The sequence below is a fragment of the Choloepus didactylus genome, chromosome X, assembly GCF_015220235.1.
Source record: "Choloepus didactylus isolate mChoDid1 chromosome X, mChoDid1.pri, whole genome shotgun sequence".
Lineage (NCBI taxonomy): Eukaryota > Metazoa > Chordata > Mammalia > Pilosa > Megalonychidae > Choloepus > Choloepus didactylus.
The window spans coordinates 60,601,405-60,617,943 of NC_051334.1; the positions used below are offsets into that span (position 1 = coordinate 60,601,405).

The 16,539-nt window shown below is 38.1% G+C and overlaps 1 pseudogene; it reads right to left on the reverse strand.

Moving 5' to 3' along the window:
* Window positions 1-2,535: 2,535 nt before the first annotated feature.
* Window positions 2,536-16,213, reverse strand: LOC119522167 (annotated as a pseudogene).
* Window positions 16,214-16,539: the final 326 nt, after the last annotated feature.

Here is a 16,539-nt window from a genome sequence, read left to right on the forward strand (position 1 = left end):
TAGTACTTCTTTGTAAGAAAGTCTAAAGTATCTGAGCTTGCATCATGATAACTGAAAGGGGCCAGACAGCAGGGAGAGCTGCTCTCATCTCACCATCTGGAGCCAAAACAGTCAAAAAGCACCAATCCCAGGAGGCTCTGATGCAGCTGGAAATTTATAGCAAAGCCTCATTCCTAAACCACTAGAACTGCCACAAAGGCAGATCAAATCCTAATGGTTCCTAGATAACACACACTATAAAAGCTATACAAGTCATTTTACACTTCCCAAAGCTCTAAACTTACTCACTGGTCTTGATTTTATACTGATTAATCTACCAAACTAAAAACTTTCATTCTCAACCAGTTCAGTAAGTTAGTCAAGACAATGGCTAACATTATTGCTCTATGCATAACTAACTGATTGCTTATGCTAAAGATTTGATTTGCACAAGCAATAGGAAAGCTTAAACCAATTTTTCCAAAAAGTTCCAATCTTACATTTTGATTTGAAATATTGAGTACATATCCAGACAGTTTCTATAAAGCTTCCTTTTAAAGATAGTTGACTCAATTTACATCATTGGTAACCATAAATTTCATAAAGGCATCAATTCCTGAAAGTTTTTTAGTAAATGCAATAAAATGTCACTAACACATTTGTGGGTGTGTCCTAGTAAAGCTATTCAAATACCTGCCAAACTTTAAAGTAGATCAATACTCTCCCAAAGTAAACTGGTGTTGGACCCTAACAGAAACCCCATCCTGTTTCCTGGCTCTATAGGGAATCAACCTTCCTAGGCATCATCACCCATGGGACCACCCTGGGCTCCTGTCTCCCAGTCAGAAGGGGCCCTTGGCCCTCACAATGGCTTTGCTGAGTTACAGGATACTGCCAAGGTGTCTTCTGCCTAGGGGAACAACATAGTCAGCACCCTGCCACCAATCCAAGGGTGCAACTTGAGTTGCACTGAGTTTACATTCTGGTTAGTGTCCCAAGTCCTGGCATGACAGAGCAATGTGGTCCAAAATGACCATATGCAGTGAGAGACCTAGTAACACAAACTTCTAAAATAAATGTAACTGAATCTTTTATCACCAACCAGGCATAAGAAAAAAATACAAAAAAGCTAACATGCATGAGCTAGACCCACACTTAAAACTCAACAAAAACACACAGCTAATAAAGACAATCAAAACTACCAACACTGATAAAAGCCAAAATCTAGAGATTCCCAAATTTAGTGATTGGCATTTTTTGAGTCTCAACAAAAATGTTAATATCCTGAGTTTTATCAGTACTTTCTTTCTTAAATAACTTAAGAGACATATAAGCATACAAATGACAAAACAAAAGCAGTGGTACAAAAAGTCTGGAAGAACAGCCACTAGAAAAAGAAGAATCACAAAAGCAATACAAAAAGGTGCATTTAAGTGAAATAAATTAAAAGTTTTACACTTTCAAGTTTTTTTACACCCATTTTGGGAGATGGCATGGAGTAAATGATGCACTTTTCTAATCATCAATTAGTTAAGATCAAATACCAAAATCATCCTTTAGAAAAAATATTTGCCTTTAGAAATCATGGCCCCATGACAGTTATTTTGAACACCATAGAAACTACCTGCTGAATTAATATTCTAAATCCTAATTAGTAGCTTGTCTGGTCAAAGTCTTAAGACATTTTGTTTACTAATTTGGTTGTGAAATGATGTCGAAAAAATGCTTACTTTACTGGCATCTGCAGAAATTAAAATTTTGGTAAGTGAGTTTATCTGAACTACTGAGATTTTTTTCAGGAAACAAGATAATGCCAATCCAGTAACCCAAAGGTACCCCAAATGTACAATTCTAACAGGCTACACTTTTATAAAAACAAAAAATAAAATCTATTTGCTTCCTAAAAGTTATTTTTATCTTTAAGCTAACTGGGTACATATGCCTTTAAAATGCAATGGGATCTTGTTTTTTAGCCAGGTATCATTATTAAAAATCACCTGGTAATTGTTGGGGAAAGTAGTACTCATATGCTAAAATAGATGTTATGCTATATATATATAAAATCAATCCAAATAACAAAGCAATTGGTTTCTATTGCCCTAAGGATTTTTAATACATAGTTTAGGGAAAAATCACAAATGTTAATATAGATGGCATTCAACTTTTTGTAATCCAATTAACCACATCCATTAAAAACCAGGAACCTTCTGCACAACTTGCCAGCTCCTCATTCCTTTTGTTCACCTAAGAAAGGATTTCTTGGGAAGTCAAGATTTATCAAGAATATCAAGGTCCAGGAATTTTTTTAACATATACCATAAAAATGTTTGTTTTTTGATCCCCACAAAAATCCATATAATTTAAAACCACATATTTGAATTACATGGCTAACATTTTTAGCTAATCAACTTCTCAGTGCTGATCCTAGAAAACAATTTTCAGTGGATCTTTGAATAATGGAACAAGACAATGTACAGCCATTGATATGAGTGGTGTAAGAGGTCACAAACCTTTAAGGTTCAAGCCACAAGTTGTGAAGTTTGGAAAGAGTGAGGTCTACTGTCCTGCATTATCAGAATTTGTTGTATTTTCAGTGCTCATGGGTTGAACATTGTCTGCAAGGTTGTGTGCATGCTCAAGAAACAAATCTTTAAGTACACTTAACTCCTTTGTCAGCAATTTAAGTTTTGCTTCCAACCATTCATTCTCTTCTTTGAGCTGATATACTTTTGTAGTGTATAATGTGCTTTCTGCTTGCTTTTCAACCGGCTCTTTTTCACTGCCATGTTGTTTCTCTCTCAGCACTGTCGATACTCATCACTGTTTCAATCCACAAATCAATTCTCTTTGCTTTTCTTGCTGGGAGGCACAGCTTTGCCTCCTCCACCAGGGCCAGTGGGCACCAGCTGAGGAAACTGCTGTAAGCCACTGCCTTGTGCCTGAGAATGGATCACACTTTTTCCGTTCACTCCCGGAGTACTGGGTTGCTGTGATATCTTGCTCAGTTGGGCACTCTCCCTTGCCAACACAGAACAGATAGAAATGAAAGCAAGGTGATCAATGGTTTCCACACTAAATTGCCAAGAAATCTTCACATGCACTGCTTGCTGCTTAATTCCCCAGGGATGAAGCACCTCTCCCAAATCAGAAAGCCTTCCTGGGAGTCATGATGTGCTCCTGTGCCTCCAGCCCATCTGCCACAAACCTCCCCACCCCCCACCCTACATGGGACATCACTCTCAGGGGTATACATTTCCCTGGAAATGTGGAATGTGACTCCCAGGAATGAGCCTGGACCCTGCATCATGTGATTGAGAAAGCCTTTGGACTAAAAGGGGGAAGAGAAATGAAACAAAATAAAGTTTCAGTGGCTGAGAGATTTCAAATGGAGTCAAGAGGACATTCTGGAGGTTATTCTTATGTGTTATATAGATATTCCTGTTTAGTTTTTAGTTTATTAGAATAGATAGAAGGAAATATCTGAAACTGTTGAATTGCAATCCAGTATCCTTGATTCTTGAAGTTGGTCATATAACTATATAGCTTTTATGGTGTGACAATGTGGTTTTGAAAACCTTATGACTCACACTACCTTTATCCAGTATATGAACAGAAAAGTAGAAAAAATGGGAACAAAAAGTAAATGCATAATATGGAGGAGGGGGATAAGGGATGTTTTGAGTGTTGTTTTTACTTTTATTTTTATTCCTATGTTTATTTTTTGAAGTAATGAAAATGTTCAAAAATTGACCGTGGTGATGAATGCACAACTATATGATGATTCTGTGAACAATTGTTTTACACTTTGGATGATTGTATGGTATGTGAATATATTTCAATTAAAAAAAGTAAATGGGGGAAGAGGGTATGGGATGCTTTAGTATTCACTTTTACTTTTATTTTTACTCTTATTTTCATTTTTATTTTTGGAGTGATGAAAATGTTCAAAAATTGATTTTGGTATTGAATGCACAAGTATTTGATGAAACAGTGAACGATTATTGTACACTTTGGATGATTGTATGGTATGTGAATATATTTCAGTAAAATTACCTTTAAAAATGAAGTATATCATGCAAACATTTATTTATATTTGTAGTGGTAATCTCTGGGATACATGCTTTAAAACAACCATTTTCATTCACGTTCATCTTCAATACAGCACTGATACTTATAATCCCATTAATGAACAATCATCATCCCTGTCCATTCCTATACCTTTATGTTCACCTTCATTATCATGTCTGTACATATTAGGTTATAGTTATATAGATATTCCTATTTAATTTTTAGTTTATTAGAATAGATAGAAGGAAATATCTGAAACTGTTGAATTGCAATCCAGTATCCTTGATTCTTGAAGTTTGTCATATAACTAGCTTCTATCTTTAGGTCCCCTGTATTCTACTTTATAAGACACTGATTTTACATTGTTCAGGGAGTTCACACTAGGGATAACATACAATATCTCTCCTTTTGTGTCTGACATTTCACTCAGCATAATGTCTTCAAGGCTTATCCATGCTGTCATATGTTTCAGGACCTCATTCTTTCTTACTGCTGCACAGTATGCCATCATATGTATATACCACATTTTGCTTACCACTCATCTGTTGAAGGACATTTAGGTTGTTTCCAACTCTTGGCAATTATGAACAATGCTGCTATGAACATTGGTGTGCAAGTGTCTGTTCATGTCAGTGCTTTCAGATCTTCTGGGTATATACTGAGAGTGAAATTGCTGGATCATAGGGGAACTCGATATCTAGTTTTCTGTGGAACTGCCAAACTGTCTTCCACAGCACTGCACCATTATATTTTCCAACCAGCAATGAACAAGAGTTTCCTTGTGTCCACAAACTTTCCAGAATTTGTAGTTTCCTGTTTGATTAATGTCAGCCGTTCTTATTGATGTGAGATGATTTGCCTTTTCCTAATAGCTTATGAAGATGAACATTTTTTCATGTGTTTTTTACTCATTTGTATTTCCTCTTCAGAGAAATGTCTTTTCATTTCTTTTTCCCAGTTTATAAATGGGCTGCATGTACTATTGTCATTGAGTTGTAGGATTTCTTTATATATGCAGGATATCAGTCTCATCAGACTGTGTTGGCTGCCTCTTCAACTTTTTGACAAATTTCTTTGAGGTACAGAAGCTTTTGATTTTGAAGAGTTCCCAATTATCTATTTTTTTCTTTCATTTCTTGTACTTTGGGTGTAAGGTCTAAGAAGCTTCATCTTAATACTGGGTCTTGGAGATGTATCCCTACATTATCTTCTGGGACTGTTATGGTAATGGCTCTTATATTGAGGTCTTTGATCCACTTTGAGTTGATTTTTGTATAGGGTGTGAGGCAGGAGTCATCTTTCATTCTTTTTTTCTGAACCAGGCCAGTGGACTTGGGGGCCTTATCAAAAATTAGCCTGCCATAAATCTGGGGGTCCATTTCTGAACTCTCAATTTAATTCCATTGATCGATATGTTTATTTATGTGCCAGTACCATGCTGTTTTGACTACTTTGACTTTATAGAGGGTTTAAAGTCAGAAAGTGTAAGTTCTCCCACTTTGTTCTTCTTTTTTAGAATGTTTTTAGCAATTCAAGGCCACATTCCCATCCAAATAAATTTGATAACTAGCTTTCAAAGTCGGTGAAGTAGGTTATCAGAATTTTTACTGAAATTGCATTGAATCTGTAGATCAGTTTGGGAAGAATTGACGTCTTTATGATGTTTAGCCTTCCTGTGCATGAACATCAAATATCTATCCACTGCTTAGGTCCCCTTTGATTTCTGTCAGTAAAGTTATGTAATTTTCTGTGTAGATGTCTTTTATGTCCTTGGTTAAGTTTATTCCTAGGTAGTTGATTTTTTTTGTTATTATGAATGGAATTTTTTTCTTAAATGTCTCTTCAGTTAGGTCATTCCTGGTGTATAGAAACATTGCTGACTTTTGCACATTAATCTTGTATCCCACCAATTTGCTGAACTTTTTTATTAGCTCAAGTATCTGTGTCATTGATTTCTCAGGGTTTCCCAAGTATATGATATCATCTGCAAATAATGACAGTTTTACTTCTTCCTTTCCAATTTAGATGCATTTTATTTATTTGTCTTACCAGATTGCACTGGCTAGAACTTCTAGTACAATGTTGAATAGTAGTGGTGGCAGTGGGTATCCTTCTCTCTTTCCCGATCTTAGGGGTATGCTTTCAAACTTTCACTGTTGAGTACTATGCTGGCTGTGGGTTCTTCATATATGCCCTTTATAGTATTGAGAAAGTTTCCTTCAATTCCTACCTTTTGAAGTGATTTTATCAAAAAAGAATGCTGATTTTGTTGAATGTTTTTTCAGCACCTATTGAGAAGATCATTTGATTTTTCCTTTTTGATTCATAAATGTGTTGATTACATTGATTGATTTTCTTGTTGAACCACTCCTCCATGCCTGGAAAGTACCCCACTTCATCATGGTGAATGGTTCTTTAATATCTCTTTGGATTTGATTTCCATGTATTTTGTTGAGAATTTTTGCAACTACATTCATTAGGGAGATTGGCCTATAGTTTTTCTTTCTCGTAGTATCTGTATCTTGTTTTGGTATTATGGTGATGTTAGCTTCATAAAATGAGTTTGCTAAATGTTACATTTTTCTTCAATTTTTTGGAAGAGTTTGAGCAGAAGTGGTGCAGCTCTTTTTGGAAAGTTTGTTAAAATTCCCCTCTGAAGTCATCTGGGCCTGGACTTTTATTCTTAGGGAGATTTTTGATGACTGATTTGATCCCTTTACTTGTGATTGGTTTGTTGAGGTCTTCTATTTCTTCTTGGGTCAGTGTAAACTGTTCATGTGCTTCCAAGAAATTATACATTTGCTCTAAATTTTCTAGTTTGTGTGCATACAGTTCTTTGCAGTATCCACTTATGATATTGTAAATTTCTCCAGGATCTACAGTAATGTACCCCCTCTCATTTATGATTTCCCTTATGGATCTTCTCTTTTTTACTTCACCAGCCTAGCTAAGGGTTTGTCAATCTTGTTGATCTTCTCAAAGAACCAACTTTTGGTTTTATTGATTCTCTCAATTTTTTTTGTTCTCCATGCCATTTATTTCTGATTTAATGCTTTTTCTTTTCTTCTACTTGCTTTAAGATTAGTTTGCTGGTCATTCTCTTGCTTCTTCAGTTTTTCAGCTATGTCTTTGATTTTGGATATTTCTTCCTTTTAAATGTATTCATTTAGAGCTATACATTTCCCCCTTTGCACCACCTTCACTGCATCTCATAGGTTTTGATATGTTGTGCTCTCATTTTCATTCATCTTTAGATATTGGCCAATTTCTCTTGTGACTTCTTTGACCCACTGATTGTTTAGGAATGTGTTGTTTAATATCCATATATTTGTGAATGTTCTGGTTCTTTGGTGGTTATTGTCTTCTAGTTGCATTCTATTATGGTCAGAGAATGTGATTTAAATAATTTCAATCTTTTAAAATTTACTGAAGTTTGTTTTGTGCCCCAGCATATGATCTATCCTGAAGAACATTTCATGAGCCCTAGAGAAGAATGTATATCCTGGTAATTTGGGATATAAACCTCTATATATGTCTATTAAATCTAATTCATTTATCACATTGTTTGGCTCTCAATTTCCTTATTGGTCCTCTGTTGGGTTTTCGCTACAGAAGAGAGTGGTATTTTGAAGTCCCCCACTATTATTGTAGAAATGTCTATTGCTTCCTCTAGTAAATTTTTTTCTTTACCCTGTATTCTAATTTAGCTTAACCCTAACCAATTCCATTTCATTCATATCTCTAATTGAAGTCTGATCTCATTTTTTAAAATTCAATTTTATTGAGTTGGTTCACATACCATAGAATCATCCAGAGTGCACAAACAATTGCCCATGGTACCATAACACAGCTGCAAATCCATCAACAAAATTAATCTTTTTCAATTTTTTAGAACATTTTCGTTACTCCAGAAAAGATATAAAAACAAAAAAAACTCAAATCCTCCCATATCCCTAACCACGCACCCTCCATTATTGACTCATAGTATTGGTATAGTACATTTGTTACTGTTGATGAAAGAATGTTAAACTACTACAAACTGTAGTACATAGTTTCTAATAGGTGTATTTTTCCTGGCAAATAGAGATGCTGTGGGAGCCTTTGGCAGGCTCCTATAGGAGAATCACAATGCAGGCCCTTAGGATTTTGGAGTAAAGCTTTACCATCCTCTGCAGATAACTACTCTCCATTCGAGAAACAGCTGTTGGCCTGCTACTGGGCCTTAGTAGAGACAGAATGCCTAAATATGGGCCACCAACTTACCGTGAGACCAGAGTTACCTATCATGAGCTGGGTGTTGTCCAACCTGCCAAGCCATAAAGTTGGGCATGCACAGCAGCACTCCATCATAAAATGGAAATGGTATATATGAGATAGAAGGCACAAGTAAGTTACATGAGGAAGAGGCCCCAAATGCCCATGGCCCCCACTCCTGCCACCTTATCTTCTCTTTCCCAGCCCACAGCTATGGCATCTTGGGGAGTTCCTTACAATCAGTTGACTGAGGAAGAGAAAACTCAGGCCTGGTTTACAGATGGTTCTGCATGATATGCAGGCACCACCCAAATGTTGACAGCTGCAGCATTACAGACCTTTCCGGGGATGCCCCTGAAGGACAGTGGTGAGGGAAAATCCTCCCAGTCAGTAGAACTTTGAGCAGTGCACCTGGTTGTTCACTTTGCTTGGAAGGAGAACTGATCCAAGGTTCATTTGTATACTGATTCATTGGCTGTTGCTAATGGTTTGGCTAGATGACCAGGGACTTGGAAGGAATGTGATTGGAAAATTGGTGACAAAGAAGTCTGGGGAAATGGTATGTGGATAGACCATTCTGAGTGGGCAAAAGCATGAAGAAATTTGTGTCCCATGTGAATGCTCACCAGAGGATGACTTCAACAGAAGATTTTAATAATCAAGTGGATGAAATGACCTGTTTGGTGGATACCAGCCAGCCTCTTTCCCCAGCCACTTCTGTCATTGTCCAATGGCCTCATGAACAAAGTGGTCAGGGTGGTGTGTATGGAGGTTATGCATGGGCTCAGCAGCTTGGACTTCTGCTCACCAAGATGGATCTTGCCACAAACAATGCTGAGTGCCCAATCTGCCAGCAACTGAATCCCACACTTTGTCCATGATATTGGACCATTCCCTGACGTGATCAGCCTGTTACCTGGTGGCATGTTGATTACATTGGACCATGTCCATCATGGAAGGGGTAGTGATTTGTTCTTTCTGGAAAAATACATACTCTGGATATGGGTTTGCCTTTCCTGCATGAAATGTTTCTGCCAAAACTAGCATCCATGGACTTACAGAATGCCTTATCCACCATCATGGTATTCCACACAGCATTGCTTCTGACCAAGGAACCCACTTCACAGCAAATGAAGTGAGGGAATGGCCACATGCTCATGGAATTCTCTGGTCTTACCATGTTCCCCATCATCCAGAGGCAGCCGAGTGGATAGAATGGTGGAATGGCCTGTTGAATACTCAATTACAGTGCCAACTTGGTGGCAATACCTTGGAGGGATGGGGAAGTGTTCTCTAGGAGGCTTTGTATGCTCTGAATCAGCATCCAATCTATGGTGCTGTTTCTCCCATACCCAGGATTCATGGGTCCAGGAAACAAGAGGTGGAAACAGGAGTGGCACCACTCACTATCACTCCTAGTGATCCACTAGGAAAATTTTTGCTTCATGTCCCTGCAAGCTCAAGCTCTGCTGGTCTACAAGTCTTTGTTCCAAAAGGAGTGTTCCACCAGGGAACACAACAATAATTCCATTGAACTGGAAGTTAAGACTGCCACCTGGCCTCTTTGGGTTTCTTAAGCCTCTGAATCAATAGGCAAGGAAGAGGATTACTGTACTGGCTGGGATGATTGATCCTGGCTATGAAGGGAAAATAGCACTGCAACTACACAATGGAGGTAAAGAAGAATTTTCCTGGAATACAGGAGATCCCCTAGGATGTCTCTTAATACTACCATGCCCTGTGATTAATGTCAATGAAAAACTGCAACAATCCAATCCAGGCAGGACTACCAATGGCCAAGAAACTTCAGGAATGAAGGTTTGGGTCACCCCACCAGGCAAAGAACCATGGCCAGCTGAAATGCTTGCTGAGGCTAAAGGGAACATGGAATGGGTAGAGGAAAAAGGTAGTGACAAATATGAACTATGGCCATATGACCAGTTACAGAAATGAGGACTATGATAGTATGACTCTTTCCTGCTTGTTTTGTTATGAGTATGATTGTATTTGTCTGTAAAGCAAATATCTTTGCTTTCTTCTGTCTTATCCCTTTATCATTTGACATAAGCTGTATTGTTCATTCTGCAGTATTTAAGTTAAAAGAATCAATTTTAAGAGTTAATGTCACCCAAGGACTTGCACCCTTTTCTGGAGAGATTTAGTGCATTTCTGGTTTTACGCTGGACAGCAGAATATTGTTATGCAGAATATATGTCTGTTATTGTTCTCTACTTAGAGATAAAGTATGGTTTTAGGTGATGTGTATAACTGCAAATTTGACAAGGGGTGGACTGTGATGGTTAGGTTTATGTGTCAACTTGGCCAGGTGATGGTACCCAGGTATCTTGTCAAGCAAGCACTGGCCTAACCTTTATTGCAAGGATGTTTGTGGCTGCTTAATAAACCAGAAGGCTGGTTTGTTAAATCATCACTCAGTTGGCTGCAGCTGTGACTGATAGCATCAATGAAGGACGTGTCTTCCACAATGAGAGAATGCAGTCAGCTGGATTTAATCCAATCAGATGAAGATTTTTTAGTGAGGCACATAGAGGACCTTCACTTCTTTGGCTGACCAGAGAAGTGTTTCCTGAGTAGTTCATCGAAGTTGCCAGTTCATTTCCTGAGGAGTTCATCAAACACATTTATAAAAGTTGCTAGTTAGCTGCCTGAGGAGTTCATTGAACATCTTCATTGGAGTTGCCAGTCTGCTGCCTGCTCTATGGAATTTGGACCCATGCATACCCACAGTTGCATGAGACACTTTTATAAATCTTATATTTATAGATATCTCTCATTGATTCTGTTTCCCTAGAGAACCGTAATACACCTCTCTATTATTAACTTCTACTTATAGTGTCATACATTTGTTCTAGCTCATGAAAGAGATTTCTGATATTTGTACTGTTAATCATAGACATTGTCCACTACAAGATTCACTGTTTTATACATTCCCATATTTTAAACTACAACTTTCCTTCTGGTGAAATACATGACTCTAAGCTTCCCCTTTCCACAACATTCACACACCATTCAGCACTGTTAGTTATTCTCACAATAACATGCTACCTTCACCTCTGTCCATTTCTAATCACTTAAGTTCAACCTAGTTAAACATTCTGCTCATAATAAGAAACTGTCCCCATTCTCTAGCCTCATTCTATATCCTGGTAACCTATATTTCATGTCTATGAATTTACATGTTATAATTATTTTATACCCATGAGACAATACAATCTTTGTCCCTCTGTGTCTGACTTATTTCCCTCAATATAGTGTCTTCAAGGTTTCTTCATCAACCCATTGTTTTTCTTTTTAAGATTGTTTTGTTCACCATCCATACATTCCATCCTAAGTAAACAATTGATGGTTCCCTGTGTAATCACAGGTTTATGCATTCACAACCATCATGACTATCTACATAAGGATATTTCCATTTCTTCCACAAATACAAGGAAGAGTCAAAGAAGGTATAGAGACAAAAGAAAAAGAATAAAAGAATAAAAATGACAGCTAAAAAGCAACAAAAGGAAAGATAGCATTAAAATAAAGTAAAATAAAAGAGTCAGACAACATCAACAATGCCAAGAGTCCCATACCCCTCCCTTATATCCCCCTCCTATAGACATTTAGCTTGGTATATTGTCTTTGTTACATTAAAGGGAGCATAAAAATACATTTCTGTTAAGTATACTCTCTAGTTTGCATTGATTGTATTTTCCCAATACCACCCCATTTTTAAAACCTTACAAGGTTGACATTCTTTTGTTCTCCCTCATGTAAAAACATATTTGTACATTTTATCACAATTGTTGAGCACTCTAGGTTTCACTGAGTTACAGAGTCCCAGTCTTTATTTTCCCTCTTTCCTTCTGGTGCCCCACATGACTTAAACCCTCCTCTTTCAAGCATACTCACAGACATCTTTGTTCAGTGTACTTACATTGCTGTGTTACCATCACCCAAAATTGTGTTCCAAAGCTCTCACTCATGTCTTTTCCTATCTGTCTGTAGTGCTCCCTTTAGTATTTCCTGTAGAGCAGGTATCTTGTTAACAAACTCTCTCATTATCTGTTTGTCAGAGAATATTTTAAACTCTCCTTCATATTTGAGGAACAGTTTTGTTTGACATAGGATTCTTGGTTGGCTTTTCTCTTTCAGTATGTTAAATATATCACACCACTTCCTTCTTGTCTCCATGGTTTCTACTTAGAAATCCACACAGTAGTCTTATCAAGCTTCCTTTGTATGTGATGGATTGCTTTTCTCTTGCTGCTTTCAGGATTCTCTGTCTCTGTTGTTTGATAATCTGAATATTAAGTGTCTTGGGATAGGTCTACTCAGAACTATTCTTTTTGGGGTATGCTCCACTTCTTGGATTTGTAATTTTAGGTCTTTCATAAGAGATGGGAAGTTTTCATTGACTATTTCCTCCATTATTTCTTCTGCCCCTTTTCCCTTCTCTTCTCCTTCTGGGACACCCATGACATGTACATTCATGCAATTCATGTTGTCATTCAATTCCCTGAGACATTGCTCATATTTTTCCATTCTTTTCCCTATCTGTTCTTTTGTGTGTAGGATTTCAGGTGTCTTGTTCTCCAGTTCCTCAGTGTTTTATTCTGCCTCTTGAGATCTGCTGTTGTATGTCTCAACTGTGTTTTTAATCTCTTGTGTTCTGCCCTTCATTTCCATAGATTCTGCCAGTTGTTTTTTCAAACTTACAATTTCTACCTCATGTTTGCCCAGTGTTTTCTTTATAGCCTTCATCTCTTTTTAGTATCTTCCCTGAACTCATTAATTCAGTTTTTTATTTGATTTATCATATTTCTTTGAATATCTTTGATTGTTTCATTAAAGTGAAACAATAACTCAAGTGTATCTTAATTCAGGTGTAAGCTTGTTCCTTTGGCTGGACCATATGTCTGTGTTTCCTAGTGTGAATTGAGATTTTCTTTTTTCTAGACATCTGGTTTCTTTGACTGCCTCAGTCAGATTTTCCCAGAGCAGAATGGGCTCAGGTCTAGAAAGGGGCAATATTCACTATCAGTTTTCCTTGAGGGTGTGTCTTAGAAGATTGACAGACTTTCCTGTGAGGCCTCTAGCTGATGTGTTTTTCCTAACTTACCCAGCAGGTGGCACCTGTCAACCTGTCTCTCCCCACTGGTGTAAAAAGGCATGGTCCCTTTATTTTTTATGCTAAGTTGTTTCTGGATTGATTGTTTTCCTCCAGGCCCTGGGGTCTGAGTTCTGAAGGGAGGTTAGGCACTAGAGCTGGGACCCACCTCCTTCCTCTTAGGGAAGATACAACCCTAGGGAGTTATCTTTTGCATTTGAATAGCTCCTTTGTGTCTCTGACTCTGCTAACTCCAGTTCTGTCTGGGTCAGTGCACCACAAACTGAAAATTGCTGAGGTTATCTTCACTGAACCACTCAGGTTGAGAGAGAAAAATGGAGAGAAAGCCCCCTTTCAGAGCCAGTCCATTGCCCACCAGTTTCACCTATCGACCAGAGACATCAACCAGTCTCCTGGGCTCCCTTTCCCAGGGCACAGGTGCCTTCTGGAACTCTAAGGTCAGTCTCTAAAAGTCTCCATACTTTTTTCTTTTTTTAATTAATTCTTTTTCTCTCCATCAACCCCACCTCCTCTTCACTAGGAGTGACCTCAGGGTACATTGCTGCTTGTTAGGGGCTTGTCTATGTTTGTAGCTTGTATTCAGCCACCCACATTTGTTAATTAAAACCCCCATATGAGCTAGGTTGAGCTATATTCGCTTTGTCCAGGAATGCTGCTTTCTCCTACAGTGAGGTCTTGCAGCTCAGCCTGCCATGGGGGAGGGGGCTTCCAGCAAAGTTCTGCAGTTTTTACTTACAGATTCTATGCTGCAATCTCGGCCACTCCACCCAATCTAGGTTGGTGTATGATGTGTAGACAGTCATGGTTGATCCCCAGCAGTTGTTCCAGATTATTTACTAGTTGTTAGTGGTTGTTTATTATTTGGGCCAGGGGACTAACTAAACTCCACACATCTCCATGCTGCCATCTTCCTGATCTCCACTTCCTTCTGTCTTGGCAATGATAGTCTCATGTACTTTGGAGCCCCTGATTAGGTGCATAAACATTTATGATTGTTATTTCTTGGTGAATTGTCCCTTTTATTAACATATATTGTCCTTCTTTGTCTCTGATGACATCTTTACATTTAAAGTCTCTTTTGTCTGATATTAATATTGCTACTGCTTTCTTTTGGCTGTAGCATGCATGGAATACTTTTTTCATCCTTTCACTTTCAATCTCTTTGTGTTGATGTGTCTAAAATGAGTCTCTTGTAAACAGCATATTGAAGGCTCATACTTTTTATTTCATTCTGCCAGCTTGTATCTTTTAACTCAGGCATTTAGTCCATTCACATTCAATGTTATTACTGTGAAGGCAGTTCTTGAATTAACCAACTTAAAGTTTGGTTTTTGTTTGTCAGGTCTGTTTTCCCCCACACTTTCTCTTTTTTTCCTTTAAGGTACCCTTACTAATACTCTTAAGTTCTGTGCCCTTCTCCAAACCACTCTCTCCTTTCTTTTATTCTCAGCTGGTGGAACTCCCTTTAATATTTCACTTCTTAACAAATTCTCTAAGCATTTGTTTGTCTTTGACAATTTTAAACTCTCCCTCAATTTTGAAGGAGAGCTTTGCAGGATAAAGAATTCTTGGCTGGTAGTTTTTCTCTCTCAGTATCTTAAATACGTCATACTGCTGTTTTTTCACCTCCATGGTGCCACTGAGTATTCATTACTTAGTCTTGCTTGGTTTCCATTGTATGTTGTGAGTCACTTCTTTCTTGCTGCTTGCAGGACTTTATCCATCTCTTCAGCATGTAACAATCTGATTTCTATATGTCTTGGAGTGGGTTTATTTGGATTTTTTCTATTTGGAGTTCACTGGGCATCTTTGATTTGCATATTTATGCCATTTAGAAGGGTTGTTAAGTTTTCTATGGCCCTTTTGTCTTCAAATACTCTTCCTAGTCCTTTACTCTTCTCTTCATCTTATGGTACACAAATGATTCTTATATGTGTGAGCTTATTGTTGTCCATCATTTCCTTGAGATCCTTTCCATATTTTTCAATTTTTTTCACCATTTGTTCTTTTGTGCATTTGCATTTAATTGCCTTGCCCTCTAGTTCACTTATTCTTTCTTCTGCTTCTTAAATTCTGCTGTTTTGTATATCTAGTATATTTTTAATTTGATCAGCAGTAACTTTTAATTCCATAAGATCTGCTATTTTAAAAATTTACTCTTTCTAATTCTTCTTTATGCTCTTCCAGAGTCTTCTTGATATCCTTTTAGTCTTTAGCCTACTCATTGAGGTTGTTTTAGAGATTTGTGTGTACTTCCTTGATTAATTGCTACAAGCTCTGTGTTTCCTCTGACTTTTTAATTTGCTCATTTGGCTTTTCCATACCTTCTAGTTTCTTCATATGCTTTGTGATATTCTGTTGTTGATATTGGGGCATTTCCTTATCTTGATAAGTTTATTTCAGGATATGTAGGATCATTTGAACATTTATGTATAATTTGGCAGAACTACAGCTTGGTGGAATTCATTTTCCCTCTCCTATCAGCCAACAGCACTCTTGAACTACCTCTTACTCTCAAGCCAGCTCTCCCCAAACTTCATCTGTGCACTAGGCCTGGACCAAACTGGATAGAAATCCAGTCAGCACAAGATTTCTCCATGTGCACTGGGGACTGCCAGTCCTGTGGGAGTGGGGCTGGCATTGTATAGTTCAGCAGGGAGTCAGCTACCTGTCACAATGGTTCTGGGAGTTTCTGGGGCTTTGAGTGGACCACTCTTGGGCTGTGGGGTTGTATGTCTCACCCTCCATCTCAAGTGCACCACAGTCCTTGTCAGCCATGCACCTATGAACCTCTGGTGTTGGGGAGTTGCTCCTGGTCCTTCATTGCAGCAGCCTTGCCTCTTGGCTATGCTCCCCAAGGGCTTCCATGGAGGAAGAGTGAGTACAGCAACCACAAGACCACTGTTCTGGTTTGCTAATGCTGCCAGAATGCAAAACACCAGAGATGGATTGGCTTTTATAAAAGGGGGTTTATTTGGTTACACAGTTACAGTCTTAAGGCCATAATGTGTCCAAGGCAACATATCAGCAATCAGGTACCTTGACTGGAGGATGGCCAATGGTGTCCAGAAAACCTCTGTTAGCTGGGAAGGCACATGGCTGGC